Genomic DNA, 15,496 nt, shown 5'->3' with positions numbered 1-15,496 from the left:
GCAATTAGCAAGGAAAGAGGAAATGGTCCATGTATCATACGTTCATTTATTATTCAGTCACTTCTGGAAAAACAAAAACTAAACAAAAATCAGTGAGAATTTTATTTATTTGTTTTTCTGTATAAATGATATAAATATAAAGTATTGTGACGCCCAGAATTAAGGAAATGATGATGGAGAAGTTTTCAAAAATATTTACGGTATTTACGGTAGCCTGGGTGTAACTTTTACGCACAATTTGGATCAGCCGTGAGTTTTAAAGTGAAACACGTATCTATGCTAACAAAAGCAGAACACAACCAAAAAAGTTAAGAGAATGGCAGGGCGTCTTGTTTCTCATAATAAATGGATCATTTTGGATTTTTGAAGTGGGGCTGTATGAGATACTTATGTGCAGTCAGTGTATTACATAGGCTACAGTAGCTGGCGGTCGGTGTGTTCCCGGTTTTCAGAAACAGAGGGATTGCCGACCCCACAGGAGTTATTTTAAATGTGTTTTAGCAACTTTAAAAAAAAGCCTACCTGGGGTGACCTCTAGCTCATCAGGAAGAATGTGTGCCCTGTATGCCTGAGGCTTCTGCAGTGGCCCAGGTTCAAGTCCAGCCTGCTGGAGTGTGATGTCATTAGGAGCCCTGCATCTGTGCAGTAGAGATTTCCACAGTGGGGGAGCTCCCGAACAAACACTCGTCTGACCAATCGCGAGCAGCTGCATTGAATGTCAGTGCAAGGATTGGCTGTCATGGCGGAAAAGCCCTTTTTTTTTATAACTTAATAACTCCATAAAACCGAAGTTATCATGAAAACAAACACTTGCACAAACACCATGATGATGAGAGCTACCTTCAGTGACAGAAACTATATTTAGGAAAATTTTATATTTTAATTTTATCTATTACTGCTCTCTGGCATTCACATTTTAGTCATAATTGTTGATCAGTGACGCTAGGATCCTCATTGAGTGCTTATCCTTTTTACTGTTCACCCCCTTGGTTCTGTTGAAGTGCACTACGCTAATCACGTTGCCTCTCCAGAGCATTCCTGCTCCCTTCCTTCCTAGCTTTCCCGGATCCTGCCCGCAACCCCGGCTGTGCCTGATCGTGGTGATATCTGTGCTGGCGCTGTGACCCTGCCTTTGGTTGTGCTCGTGCTATGGCTGAGCTAATAGTGGACCCCCCGCTCACCCTGATCGTGTTCTTGGTCCTGGTTGCGCTGATGCTGTGATCATGCCTTTGGACACCTCCATATCAATTTAGTTATTCCTTGGCTTTTTCTCCCCGTCAATATTTCACCCTAGCTCTCTGAATATTTTTTTTATCTACCAATTTCTTGCAATTTGTGTAAAATTTCATACCATAAGTATGGTATGAGACATAAGTTGTTCATTGACTTCTCCCCATGTTTTTGATTTTTTTAAGAAATCAAACTAATTTGCACAGGTTTCAAAGAGTAAATACTTGTGAAATGCGTCTGAAAACAGCAACAAAAAGTGATCCAGCTTTAAGGGTTAAATAGGCATCTCTTTGCTAACATGTCCAGATGGACTGTAGGCTGAATGTAATGTGATGGTACATCAGTTAGGTGTTCTCAGCTTGTTTTCCTGCCCCGGTATGATCAGAAAGATCATGTTATGCATATATAATGTGTTTGCAACAATGAAACAATGGGTACACATTTGATAGGTAGGTCATGTTTCTGCACTCCCCAGTGAGGCTGTAAAAGGCTCTCTGACACGTGTCACGTGTCCCATCCCATCAGCCAGCCCTGCAGCGTCTTATTTTCCCTTCACTCAACCATAATATCCAGTTCATGACCAAGCAGCATTACATCAGTGGATAGTGTGCATGTGTATATGTGTTTGCTAAGTAGGTTTAAATGTCTCTTCACATCTCCCGAGTGTGGATGTACCTTATCTATTAACACCATCAGTCCACCTGAAATCAACTGACTCTCAATTACACCACATTGTCTGCATATGGGAGACAGCAGCAGCTGCTGGAAGAGCACAAATGCAGCAGAAAATTAAATGTAAGATTTTTCATCATGTGCCTCCTTGCTGATTGAATTAACATTGACCACTTCTCATGTTGATGGCTGTGTTAGGTAATTAACAGAGGCGGGCTACAGAAGCAAGCTACTCATTACCAATAATGATGACCGCAGCAGTTCTGAAGACTAATGATTTGATATCAGTCAACACCAGGCACAAAGGTTAGGCCCCATTACCTTGAAAGATTTTTTATACTCCCGATGTTTTGATGATTTCTGAACCAGTTTTCTCCCAAATGAATGTGAATACCTAATCCAGCAAGTTTAAAGCCCAGTATACACTTTGTGATTTAGGGCTTGCTCAGACAAAAGATGACCATTGTGAAAGAAATGTGGCAATATCTTTGGTTGTGGCTCTAAAACGGTGGTCCTACGTTGCACAGTGAGAGAGGTTCAGCCATTGTCTCAGTCATGTGATCAAAGACAGCCTGGGATACAATTCTGACAGTCTCAGAAATTTGGAATGAGCATTGCACTATATGACTGCTATTACGACCTACGTCTACTGACCAACCAACAGAAACATCATGAAATGACCCACTGATCAGTGCAACTCTGCTGCTCTTGCTCCAAGCTGTCGTTGCAAAACTGGGGTAACAAGTTGGGTTCTTAGGTACTGATGTCGATGGACGTAGGTTGTAGCCTGCGAGTCAGAAGGTAATGCTATCACACAGTCTCCATACATCAGACTTGATGCCATACCCAAGCTTATTAAGATCCATGTCACAGATAGCTGCACTAAACTTTTACGATTGCAAAAAATCTCACAGTCTGCAGGAGGCTTAACTCAACTTCAAATCTTGTCTGGATCAGGACAAAGTGTTGATGCAGAACACAATCAGAATCTGAGAGGGACTGGATCAGTCAGAACATATCAAGATGTGGTCTGGTTCACATATCAACCAGGTGAATATAACCATGCCCAGTAACAGCATTTCTTTTAGGGATGCGTGATATTGGATTTTTTGCCAATATCCGATATGCTGATATGGTAAATGGGCTGACCTGCATAGAATTTTTCTAGTCTTCTGACCACTCAAAGCACTTTTACACTACATGATACATTCACCCATTCACACACACATTCACACACTGTTGGCTGAGGCTACCATACAAGGTGCCAGCTGCTACTCAGTAACCATTCACATGCACTCACACTCTGATGGCACAACATCGGTAGTAATTTGGGGTTCCACTTCTTGCCCCAGGATACTTCAGTGTGTTGTATAGAGCAGCCAGGGATCGAACCATCAACCTTACAGCGATGACCCATCCGACCTCTGAGCCACACCTGCCCCGATATAAAAACAGACCATCTGGTCAGTAACCAATACCATTATGGTTATATATGAATATTCAGTTTTATTATACTTTATTTACTACTTAATTTACTAACTTTATTATAGAAACTATATATTATCCATCATAATGTTTGCTCCTTTCCCTCTGCTCTCTGCCAGCTCAAATCACAAACACATCTGCTCCCTGGATTGGCAAATCTCAACTATCACTTCTGTCTGTATGATGCATCCAGTGGTTGCTACAGCTGCCAATTGATGTGATGTGATGTGGTCGATGTGGGTTGCACTAAAGGGATGTTTCACCGCCAGCCATTCTGAAGTGCAGCACAGAGATTTAGTCAAGAAAGTAAAGGCGACAAAAAATAGGTACATGGCTCAATAGCAACCAAAAGCACCTAACATTCTGGGTTGAGACAGACGAAAAGAGATTACGCACTTGGACCAGAATACAGATAATTAGTATATATATTTATATATATTTCTGCGTTATGGGTTTCATTAACTTACAGCTATTTTCTCCCCCTATATCCATGTTAAAATTGTAAAAAAGAGGGAAAAAAAAATATTTTAAGAGAGGACGGCTCTATACCCCCACCGACAAGGCTTCATTTAACAACCACAAGCTTTTCATCATACTGGCATTCACAAAACCTCTAATGTCTTTTCCAAGCACCGTCCTCATCGTCTCTCCTCATTTTAAACTGCCAGCCCTTTATAGCACAGTTCTTCCTGAGCAGACCGTCAGTGGGGTGTAAATTGCTCTGTGCCTCCATATGTTTGTTGGAGTCCCTGCCTAATTAAAACCAAGCAGACTCTGTAAAATATATGTGAAGTTAAAATGCCATGGAAAGTTTTGTCGCTGGATGCTGGAGCGCTCCCTGACTGGTGTTTAAGCTCTGCAAAGCAAAGTGTGTGGAGGGGAAAAAGCAAATGAGAAACGAAGAAAATGAGAATATGAAACATGAAAGACATAATGTGGAAGAAAAGTGAGAAAAAGAAGGAAGTGGAGAGAAAACAGGTGAGCTGACGATGAAGTGAAAGATGAAAATAGAGGCGAGACAGAGAGGAAGGCAGAGAATAAAAACACCCTGTCAGCTGTGTACCTGCAGTTGTTTCTCCCTCTGTGTGTGTGTGTGTGTGTGTGTGTGTGTGTGTGTGTGTGCGTGTGTGGTGACATATAAGCTAGTGACTGCTGCACACTGTTGTAAAAGCTATCTCATTCCCCTGCAGTGGTAAAAGCAATGCCTTATTCATGACACAGTCTGGTTCACTCGTCTGTTGTTGTCACTGTCACCAAATTGCAAAATTTGAGAGTTTAAATCTGTAAAAGTACAATCACATTTCTCATTATACATTCTGATGTCTCTGTACCAAGCTAGCTGTCACACATCTCCGTCATCGAACCACCTGTGAATGTACTGAGACAGTGGGCTGTATTTACATTTTATACATGGCAGCAGTAGCCTGCTATTGAAACAACATGCCATCATTCTAAATGTGTACACTCCTGCATCAGTTTTGAACACTCAAGGACAGTGTGTCAGTTTATGCTGATTACATGCATTGTCATTTCAAAAAACACTTTCATTTTCATAGGAAATTTAAGTTTCTGCTCATTAAATGCATACAGTATTTTTTCAAGTTTTGGCAACAAAAGTGAAAAAGTCTTTCCTTAGCATTCCTAAAAAAAAATCTGTGTTCATATGATAACACTGAGAATGATCCTCACGTACACAGATTTGCAAAAACAACCAAAAATTCTGTAGTATGCATGCCAGGCCAGTAGTTCGGGGTGTAACTTTGTAATGACACACCATAGAAGAAAACCAGGCATATGTTGTGGCCAAAATGGAAGTCACATAAATCACTTTCATATCATGCTAAATATACTAGTACACTATGTTAGTAAATAACTTGACACAGGAACAGCAGGCCTTCAGGTGAAAGTCCAGAGCATGTTTGACCAATCCACCTACTTTCACATCCAAATTTCTCGCTCTTTAAACGATGGCAGTTGCCCGCTGAGTCAGAAACAGCCATCGTTGTGTGTCATACCACCATTAAAGGATGCCTATGTGTGTCAGTGTCTGCTGCTGAAAGTCACTGACAAAGTGTCAGTATTTGATAAGTTGGGTGTGAGACTGGGCTGATTAAAAAAATAAGCTGATATTTTGAAGATGTGACACTCCTTGTGCTTTACAACATTTTTCATAGTCCTAAAAAGTAAATTGTACTGGTTTAGGTAATGATATGAATGAAGTTTGAAACACTGGCCGCACATGTGAAGACTGAAAGACCACATGCATGAAAGTCACCCACACAAGCCTGTTTCTCAATTTAAACTCTAACAACCACTGACACCATTAAGATCAGTGGAGAAAGGAACCTTCTCTCACAGAGCACAACATTTTATCAGGGTGGTGGAGGACAGACAGAGGGAATGGCAGCACTGATCCCATCCTGACTGCCAAATCACCAAGGACCACAAGAAGCATCCCAGTGGGACTCCCTGACATGGCTGGACTGTCAGAACACCTAGCCAGCCTTCATGTCACAGTAAATCAGCTCTTAGCAAAGGAGATTCAATGAAAATACTAAGGCTTCAGCTTCACTTCATGAAGGAAAACACAAAATACGTCCATCTCAGCCAAGGCATCACTGGCACATTGTTCCAAATTAGGCAGGACCAAGTTTTAAAAAGAGACTAAACAATTAAGAGCCATATGACAAGAAGTAACAAGGTTTTCACTGGCCTTCATGTTGCTTTCTACTGTTTACTAACCTGTTCTCCATCCTGTCTGTATTGTCTTATGTGACACACAACAAAACATGACAAAAGAACACATACAGAGAGAAATACTCGTCTGCTGCGGAAAGTAGATGTACACAGCTTTGGACTATCATAAATGGAAATGGAATCTATTGTCCATTTTTTTCTACATGATAAGGTGTAGAAAAAAAAACCCATTTCATTTAGATGCAAAGCAGAAAACCGCACTCCCACACTGAAGTCTGGAATTTCATCCACTGCCCCTTCCACCTGCCCTATAGACACCTTCGTGCTCCTTATATTATGTCATTATTGGCAGCATTTTACCTGATGCTGTTGTGAGGCAGTTCTGATCATGCAGACATGACATGCTTTGTCTTGCTGCATTTTCGCTTGTCCACGTATCATGCTGCTGCAGCACATGGTGTCCACCCATCTGACAGTGTATAATACCACTGCGCCCACTACTGACTGGCCGTGTTCTCAGCTGATGCTGTCCAGGGGCATATCACACAGACATGACAGGTGGCTTTTGGCATCAAGATTGTACACTGAAAGCTCTGTTGATCTGGCAGTTTTTTGACAACTTCGGAACGAGAACTGGCTGGTTTACCCATGTTTAATAAACCTGCATACCTGTATTGGTTTTAGTAGAAAAGAGGTATTTGTTTTCTCATGCTTTGTGGCAGTTTGTAGTTCAAGCAACAGCAGAGCCAGCTAACATCCACTGGATGACATGAAACTCGTTATCAAGCATTTCGTTGGGAGATGAGCAGGGAGATCTGGGCGCTGAAGTTTACCACAGTTCATTTACACATATTACCGACATTGTTCTGAAACAAAGCTGGTTGAAGCTCATTAAAGTATCTCAGTAGTTACTCATAAAAGATCCTCTCATACCTGTTCACCTTCACATTTTTTTTATTATTATCCTCCTGCCTGTATCATATTTTCAAATTGTTTCAAATGCAGCAAATGAAACATTTAGTAATCACTGACCTTCCTTTATACCTCATTGGATTGAAGGTTTCCATGGTAGATTGTGTGATGTGTACAATGTGACGTGTTAAAATGCTAACTGTGTTATCCAACAAATGAATTGCTTTTCAGTTATATCCACACTACATGTGTGTAGAATGCATGGCGTATGGATGGAAAAGCAGGCTTTTACACGAGGCTGTTGGTGGGAACAATGGACTGGCCACTGTAACCGACGTCTTAACAGTTTAAATGGCACCTAGTTCTGATTCAATTACACCCATGTGTGTGGGGGTGCATGTAAGAGAGTGTGGATGTTTTTTTTCTGCATGTGGGCATGTATGTGTATATGTGTCTGGGTGTTTGTGTGTGTTGATGCAAAAGCTTTATTCTTCTGTGCTCTCTCCTTGAAAGTTTTTCAGCATGTGTCAAAAAAAACCCCACATCTTGTTCTGACAGCAGACATTTCTTTTAGTAGACACACACACACACAAATGCTGCACACTCACTCACCCTGCCCTTCCTTCTATCTCATGTCTCTAAATGAGGCGGGGCACCTGTGCCGTGCCATATTGAGAGTGACTGTGATCAGAACCCTGATGTGAGCATGGCAACCAAGTGTGTTTCTAAGTGACATCAATAGCAAAGTGAAAAGGTTCCTCTTACTATGAGAACACGTTGGAGAGAAGGCGATATACAGCATTGTAACAAATTGGTCCTGATTTGCAAGAGAGTAAATTAAGCAACACATTCTCAACCCAAGTCATCACATATTGCCATGTTGCAGTGGACTTCTATACATTATGCTCTGGGTATCCTTCTGTCTGCTATCTCTGAAATGGTGCTACTATGATGTCAGCACAAGCACATGATGGTATTATGCTGTATGTGGTTTCAAATAAATCAACACCAAATTTTAAAGTGAGGCTAAACAAGAGACACACACAAAAAAACTAACCACCATTTCACTGGCCTCCGTGCTGCTTTCCACTATTTACTAACCTGTTTTCCACCCTTTCCATGTTGTCATATGTGACACACCAGAATATTAAAAAAAACAAAAGAACACACACAGAAAGCATGCTCATCCACTGCAGAAATGTGTACAAAGCTCTGGTCTACTGGCAATGGGAAAGAAGTCTATCATCCATTTTTATCCCAAACATTCTTATTCCAAGTCATCATGTATTGCCGTGGAATTCTTTGTCTACTTATTATGCTCTAGGTATCCTTCTGCATCTGCTAATGATGTTCTGGGATGCCACTTCTGTGATGTCAACACAAGCACATGGTGGGATTGATTAACTTGATTAACTATAGGTGGGGAAAAGCCCCAAAAGAGGCTGGTAGGTGTAATTTTAAACTTATACTTTCTATCTTCACACTAACCACTGGGCTAACCACATCCTGTTGCCATCTGTACTCAACACAGACACAATATTAATATCCAGCTTCTCATTTCATTCTTAGAAAAAACAGCAAGTAAGCACATTTCCAAAAATGTTGAACTACTCCTTTAACAAAAGGAAACAGAAAAAGAATTTGGCCCTATTCTGTCAGCCTCTCTGTCAGCCTCTCTCTCCCTTGTCACCTCTCTCTCTCTCTCTCTCTCTCTTTCTCTCTCTCTCTCTCTCTCTCGGAGGGACACTGCTAATATAATTGCAACATTTACGATGCCAAGTAGCCAGACAATGTTCACACTCCATTTATGACACACATTAAATTTCACGCACACACTTACACAGCCAGCCGACAACATCCAGACCACCAGATCTATCAGTTCATTAGGGAAGCTTCTTTCAGATTATAAAAAGCATGGAGAAGAGAGGCTGCTCCATGAAGGCAGAGGAGCTTACTCCTCCTCTTTTTACTGACATTCAAGGGGTAGATCGGATATTAAAAAAAAAAAAAAGTAAATAATTACCAAATCTCAGTATCATTCATAAAATATTTATTTCTCTTGCTTTTGGAAAAAATAATAATAATAATAATTAATGTAAGGCCTGATTAAAATGCTTTAATAATGACACTGTGGAATGATGTGGGGGGTTGTGCGTGGGGAGAGCAGACCTCTAATTAATGTGAATGTACTTCCATTTTTTTAATACTAATTTGTGATTGGCCAGAACACGACTGCCAGCGCAAATCTTTCTTTTTTTTTTTTTTTGGCATATTCCGATGTTTGATTTAGAAAGTCTGGACAATGAAACACTTGGAAATTTTTACTCACTGGATCCAGACCACATCTGTAAGTAGTTTGAAATCTGATTCAAATTTAATTTTACTGATGCATCTTATTTTGAATGTTTTGGCTGCTCAAATTGGATTGCAAGGTGTCTTTAGGGCCACTCATCACAAGGTCCTACATAGGGCTGGGTATTGGTACTCGATACTTTCAAGGTATCCATGGAAATAACCTAATACCAAGTAGTATTTAAACTCTCTCTGGTTAAATGATACCTGACACCACAATCTTTTTGTACTCAGATCTAAGAAAAAAATGCCTGTTTCTGTGATTTTTCTCATACCCAATCACCCCAAGCACCTCAATTTAATAAATGTGATTGACCCATGACCTCAGCAGCTACGACCCAACCAGTGTACCATATGGTCGAGCACGCTGTGTCTGATAATTCAGCTTGTTGAGATGCCACCAATGTTCAATATTCTACACACCTGTGGTTGCTGGTATCATTTTATGCAACTGAATGCTTCCATTCACATGATGGGTATTAAATGAGGTAGAAAAAAGGTATCAAATAACATTCTAGCAGTACTGGAATAACCATTTAACAACCCAGAATACAATACTAATGTTGCATTGGATGATATTAGATCATTGATCATTGAATTCCTACATCGATCACGATCAATGAAAAAATTACACCCCTAGTTATTTCTGCAGCTAGACAGTATCTCCAGCTCAAACAGGCATGCTAAGGCATGCTACATAAGTTAGCCCTTTACTGGTTGTATTTGGGACTTTTGTGATGAAAATTGGCAGTTACTGGATGAAAAAATTATATTTCTCCTAGAATTAATCAGCTACTTTTTGGGAGTAGCTGATGACTATTAAAATGCAGCAGTCCCTAAATGCCATAATAGTGGCATCATCAAGATGCAGTCCTAAGGGTACAAACACATTCTTAACTTCTTGGCTGAGCTTTGAGACATTCCTTGTTCCCTCTTCATCAACTCTGCACCTACCTCACCTTCCCCTCACCACCCCCTTAAACTGCGTCACATCCCCTCATCAGCCTCACACTTCATATACTCCATTCATTCCCTACCAGACCAACAAAGTTGCTGTGTTGCTTTTGTCGTCCCTTGTCATTTGCTTTCAAGCTCCTGATCCTTGCGCTCTTGCCTACATCGTGATTTCTGAACTTGCCTATTTGCCTATTTGTATCTGCCAGTAGGCCAGATCAGCTGAATCATTATAACTACCAGCTTGTGAAGGGGAAAACATTGATCATTTCATTATAATGTAATGTTCTGCTGGGAAACGTTGGGTCCTAACATTCATTTGGATGTGCCTCACCTACTCCACCCTCCCAAACACTGTTGCAGACCAAGTACCCCAAAGTGTACCATACTACACTATAAAACTGCACGCAATCTGATTGAGCATCTGTGGGACGTGCCAGTAGCCAAGAGATTGAAAGACTGCCTTTCTTGAATCGGACTTGTCTTCTTAAGATTTGTGGAACATTTCTTAGAAAGTGTCTTATTGCCTTACTCCAAAAGAAATCAAACTAATTTACTCAGAGTTCAAAGGTTTAAATTCTTGTGAAAGGCATCTCAAAGCAGCACAAAAAAAGTGATGGAACCGGCACCACTAGGGGGCAAAATGGGGCTTTGCCCCCCAGTTGTATTTTTTGCCCCCTCTATTTGAGCATCACACATTTTGCAAAGGTGCATGAGGCTGTGCTGTCCATGGCACTGAAATAGAGCAGAGACAGACAGACACACATGAACGACACTTAAGCCTCATTTCCACTGCACAAAAAAACCTACCCCACTAATATCTGACTTTTTAATGCAATATTAATGTGTGCGATCAGCATTCACAGCCAGGTCAAATGACCCTCACCTCCAGCTTCGATCGGCTTTAATGGGAACACACCAACTCCTTAACCGGCAAGATGCAATGACGGGCGGTCACTAATTACCGTCCGTGTACTCCACAGCAGCTAAAACATTGCTACAAATTAGTCTGCACTGAGTTTGAAAGGGGGACTTAATTAGTAGGGGATAAATAAAGAGAGGAAAACACTGAAACATTTTCAAAGACCTCTGAACCTGCTGCTTTCTTTTGTTTACCTGTTCTCCTGCCTGATCGTGATGACGCACGGACACACAAACAAGACAACTCACAAACACACACAGGCTAGTTGACAGAGATCGATTCCTTAGTCTGCATGCTTTTCATTGCTGTGAGTGAAACTTTCTAAATCAAATTTTCCGCCATTGTATCAATCCACAGGCACGACAAGGAAGAGACAGTCAAGAGAGAGAGAGAGAGAGAGAGAGAGAGAGAGAATGCCGCTGCAAGCTCCAGCTGTTTGGATGTCCCCGTCATTGCTGATTTGGACACCTTAATAAATTCAAACAACAGTATATTTAGCACTCTGCTTGTTCTAGGTTTTTGTGCTTGGCTACTTAATGTTTTCAGTTTTGAAACAGGGATAAATCAAGATTAACTACTATTGTGATTAGCTACTTAATGTTTTCAGTTTTGAAACAGGGATAAATCAAGATTAAATCAAATAATTGTATTAATTTTTGTCATGAAAAAAAAAGTAGTCCCCTCAGAATTTTTCAAAGCACCCTTAGTCATTTTATCCTGGCACCAGGCCTGCTTCAAGGGGTTAAATTAAAAAGTCAGACAACTTGTGTGTTTTAAACAACCTTTCTTCAATCATGGGAAGTTAAATGAATGTCGCAGTGTTTTAAGATCCCTCAATACTTGAATACATCATTACCATGACATAAAAGTTGTGCTATAGTTTCCCTTTAATTATTGTGATGAAAAATGAAAATTGCATTTCCTCTTGATTTTATACAAATCAAGCAATGTTCTATCACTGTGTGACACAAAAAGCAACTCTGCCACTGCTCTCTCCTCAGGAACACTATGACTCATGTACCTGTCTGAGAGCCTGAAACACGGCGGTAGCAGGGAGCATCACTGCTTGTATTCTACAGTAAACACTTTCCTCCTTGTGTCTGAATAACCAGCACTTTGCAGATTGATGTTTTAAATCAGACAGGAACAATTTAATTCAGCCAGAGATTGACAAAACTTATTTTCTCTCTTTGTTTTTGTTCAAGGTCAAAATATCTCTCTGTTCTTATCTGCCTCTGACGGGACCCAGAGAAGCACGCAAACACACACTCAGCAGTGTCCAATTTTATCAGACAGGATGGACTCCAGCAGAGAGGTGGAGGAGGAGGAAGAGCAGACAGTAAGAGATTTGACTTGTCACTTGTCATTGACCTTGTCAGCTCCATTGTGACGACCCAACACACCTATTGTTTGTTTGTGCCTCTGCTTGTGTGAGTCATCTGCACAGAGGCAAACTGTCTGAAGACAGCTTGCCTCTCAAATGCACACGCGCGCACACACACATGCACTAAGTCCTAGTATAGTGTTTCAGATGGCTGTGCGCATATTTCAGAGCACGTATGAGTGCGCACGCACCAAATAATGTGTTTTTGTGTTTGTCCAGTAATAAGCAGCACTTGTACACTTGTGTTTTTTTTAAATGACAATGAGTCAAGTGTTTGTGTGTGTTTGCGGGCGCGTGCATGCGTGTGTGTGTGCATGCCCGCAACCTGTTCTCACTCCGCAGTTGTCAAATATGTCCGCTCTGTCGGTGCTTTCAGCATACATGCATGACGCCAAAAGCCACCTTCTGCCTGGAACAAGGCTGGATGGCGTCAGATGAGAACACACTCTGACAGAACCAGTGCTGTTGTTATTGTACGCTGCTGGAAAGCCGGATGGCACCGGGCACATCCACATGCAACGCGCATGGGCGGCGACACTTGAGAAGCGGTCACATGCAAATTTAACCCTTTAAGGACAGCATCTGGTAAAGACCTAATACAAGGAGTGTGCAGGGGAGTTCAATGGGTCCAACAAACAACTGACCACACACCACACAAAGAAAACCACACACATCTACACGGAAGGTAAACCACAGACTCCCATACCTTCCGTGTAGATGTGTGTGGTTTTCTTTATACACCTTACCATGTGCCCCTTTTACTAAACCTAACCATCCCTGACTTTGTTGCCACATCCCAACCACTCTGTGGTCCATGTTGGTTGTCACATCTTGTGTACACATAAGGACCATGCAGCATCATCCTACCATATGCATTTGTTGACGTCACTGTAACAGTATCCCGGAGCGTACACAGCTGATACCTAAAATGTCACAAATAGATGACTTGGGTGTTGAATGTGTGTGTGTGTGTGTGTGTGTGTGTGTGTGTGTGTGTGTGTGAGAGACAGAGAAAGAGAGGGAGAGTTGTCGATGTACTGTAATGGATCTGATGACATTGTAACTACCACTGACAGCAATCCATTTGCACACCTGAGGGCAGTACCACAAAGTGAGATTATTGTTTTGGCGAGGTATGTTGAGTCTACAGAAAGAGTTGTCTGTGTTACAAAGGTGGCTCTCTTTTTACTTGGCTAGGTTGCCATGGTAACTTATGCTGCACAGCTAACCTGGACCAGGTTCTGTTAAGAGTTTTGGCTTTGAATCAGCTTTAAAGCACCTTTCACTGATTAGTTCACTTGGAAATATAGTCACTTTAAAGTCAAAGTCAATCTCTGAGCAATAGATATTCTCAGTTGAGCAAATATGTTATAAACAAAACTTCTTGAACTATAATGTTACATTTGTAATTCCACTGAAAGAAGCTTATCTCTATCACATTGTGAGGGGTTTGCCACAAAAATCAAATATATGCTGTATATCAATGGTGTTTAAGTGTGTGACATAATATTTTGTTATGTAAGTATTTTTGGAGTACATGCACTGTACATTTCTGTCAATTTTCAATCTAACTCCTCTACATTTCCTAAATAAACTCAAATACATTTCTATGTATGTCTTTGTCCTATGCATTTTTGTTCCTCCGTTGCTACAAAATAAAATGGGAAAGTTTGGCAAATCAGTGGCAATAGTTTGCAAGTTAGTTCATTAGGTTTATAAATCTCAAAACCGCAGTTCAGTTTGGATTTTCCAGTGAGGTCTTGACTGCATGTCAGATCAGATGCATGCTAGTGACTACATTCCACTTGATTTATTTTAAGTAGTAAAGGACTCATATGATACCAAATTGGATGAACAATACACCCCCACTTACCCTGATTATGCTTAAGTGAAGCTAAAATATCCCAGATAAGCCCGCTGCCGTCTTGCGCCGGTGACGTCATTCAGAACCGGAGTCTGTGCAGTGGCGTTCTCCACAGTGAGGGTGTTCCCGCCAAAACACCCATTGGATCAATCCTAAGCAGCCCCATTGAATGTGAGTGCACAGATTGACTGTCACATCTGTCAGTCATGGCAGAAAATCTCATTTTTGCAGATTTGAAAAATTAATCAAATAACTTAAACAAACATCAGGGTAATAGGAACTACTTTCAATGACAGAAACCATCTTTAGGCAAAAATTTATTTGGCGTGTACTTTGACTAGTTTGATCTGCGTTCCATTTAATAACATGGAGGGGCAGGCTTTATGACCTATACTATAGCCAACCACCAGGGGACGACTGAGACTGAAAAACTTCACTATGGGGGAGCTTATGTGTCATCCATCTTTATATACTGTCTATGACTGGGACCTTGATTAACAGACTGTTGGTAACCACCTTCATTGTAGGCCTATCTGTCTCCCGGTTTTAGGTTTTGTTGAGGCAGCTACAGGAAGCCTGCCTTGTCAAACTTCAACAGATGGGTTGCAGACAGTCAGACTGGTTTTCTTGGGATAAAAAAAAACAATCTTTACAACAAATGACATATTTCATTTTCTTCCAAGAGGGCATATCATGTAAATATCTGATCAAAATGTGTTTTCCACACATTGTTTTGTAAGGTTTGGGTAATAGACATTTTAATGTTGGGTTTTCAGAGTGTGTCAAAACACACAGATAAGGAATTAATTTTGCTTCTGCATAAAACTGTGTAAAATTGGAGATAACTGTTGAGTGTTGGGTCAAAAATTCATCATTTATTTTCCCTTTAACTGCAACAGTTTGTCTAATTTTACTTGAGGTGTCTCTCTGCATGTCCACATTATTTTACTAACAATCATTTCTATAAACTCTGCTTGATCACACATTGTGGAAATATTGCCAGAAGTTTAACAGCAGCTCTGGA

The 15,496-nt window shown here is 40.9% G+C and overlaps 1 protein-coding gene across 1 annotated transcript in view; it reads right to left on the bottom strand.

Moving 5' to 3' along the window:
- The window catches only part of jupb (junction plakoglobin b), a 163,895-nt gene that overhangs the window by 79,310 nt on the left and 69,089 nt on the right, over positions 1-15,496 (bottom strand). The gene's annotated exons all lie outside the window — the stretch shown is intronic.

Source organism: Plectropomus leopardus, chromosome 17, assembly GCF_008729295.1.
Source record: "Plectropomus leopardus isolate mb chromosome 17, YSFRI_Pleo_2.0, whole genome shotgun sequence".
In the NCBI taxonomy this organism is placed as follows: domain Eukaryota; kingdom Metazoa; phylum Chordata; class Actinopteri; order Perciformes; family Serranidae; genus Plectropomus; species Plectropomus leopardus.
The sequence above is the reverse complement of the archived record's forward strand: the minus strand, read 5'-3'. Positions and strand labels throughout refer to the sequence as shown.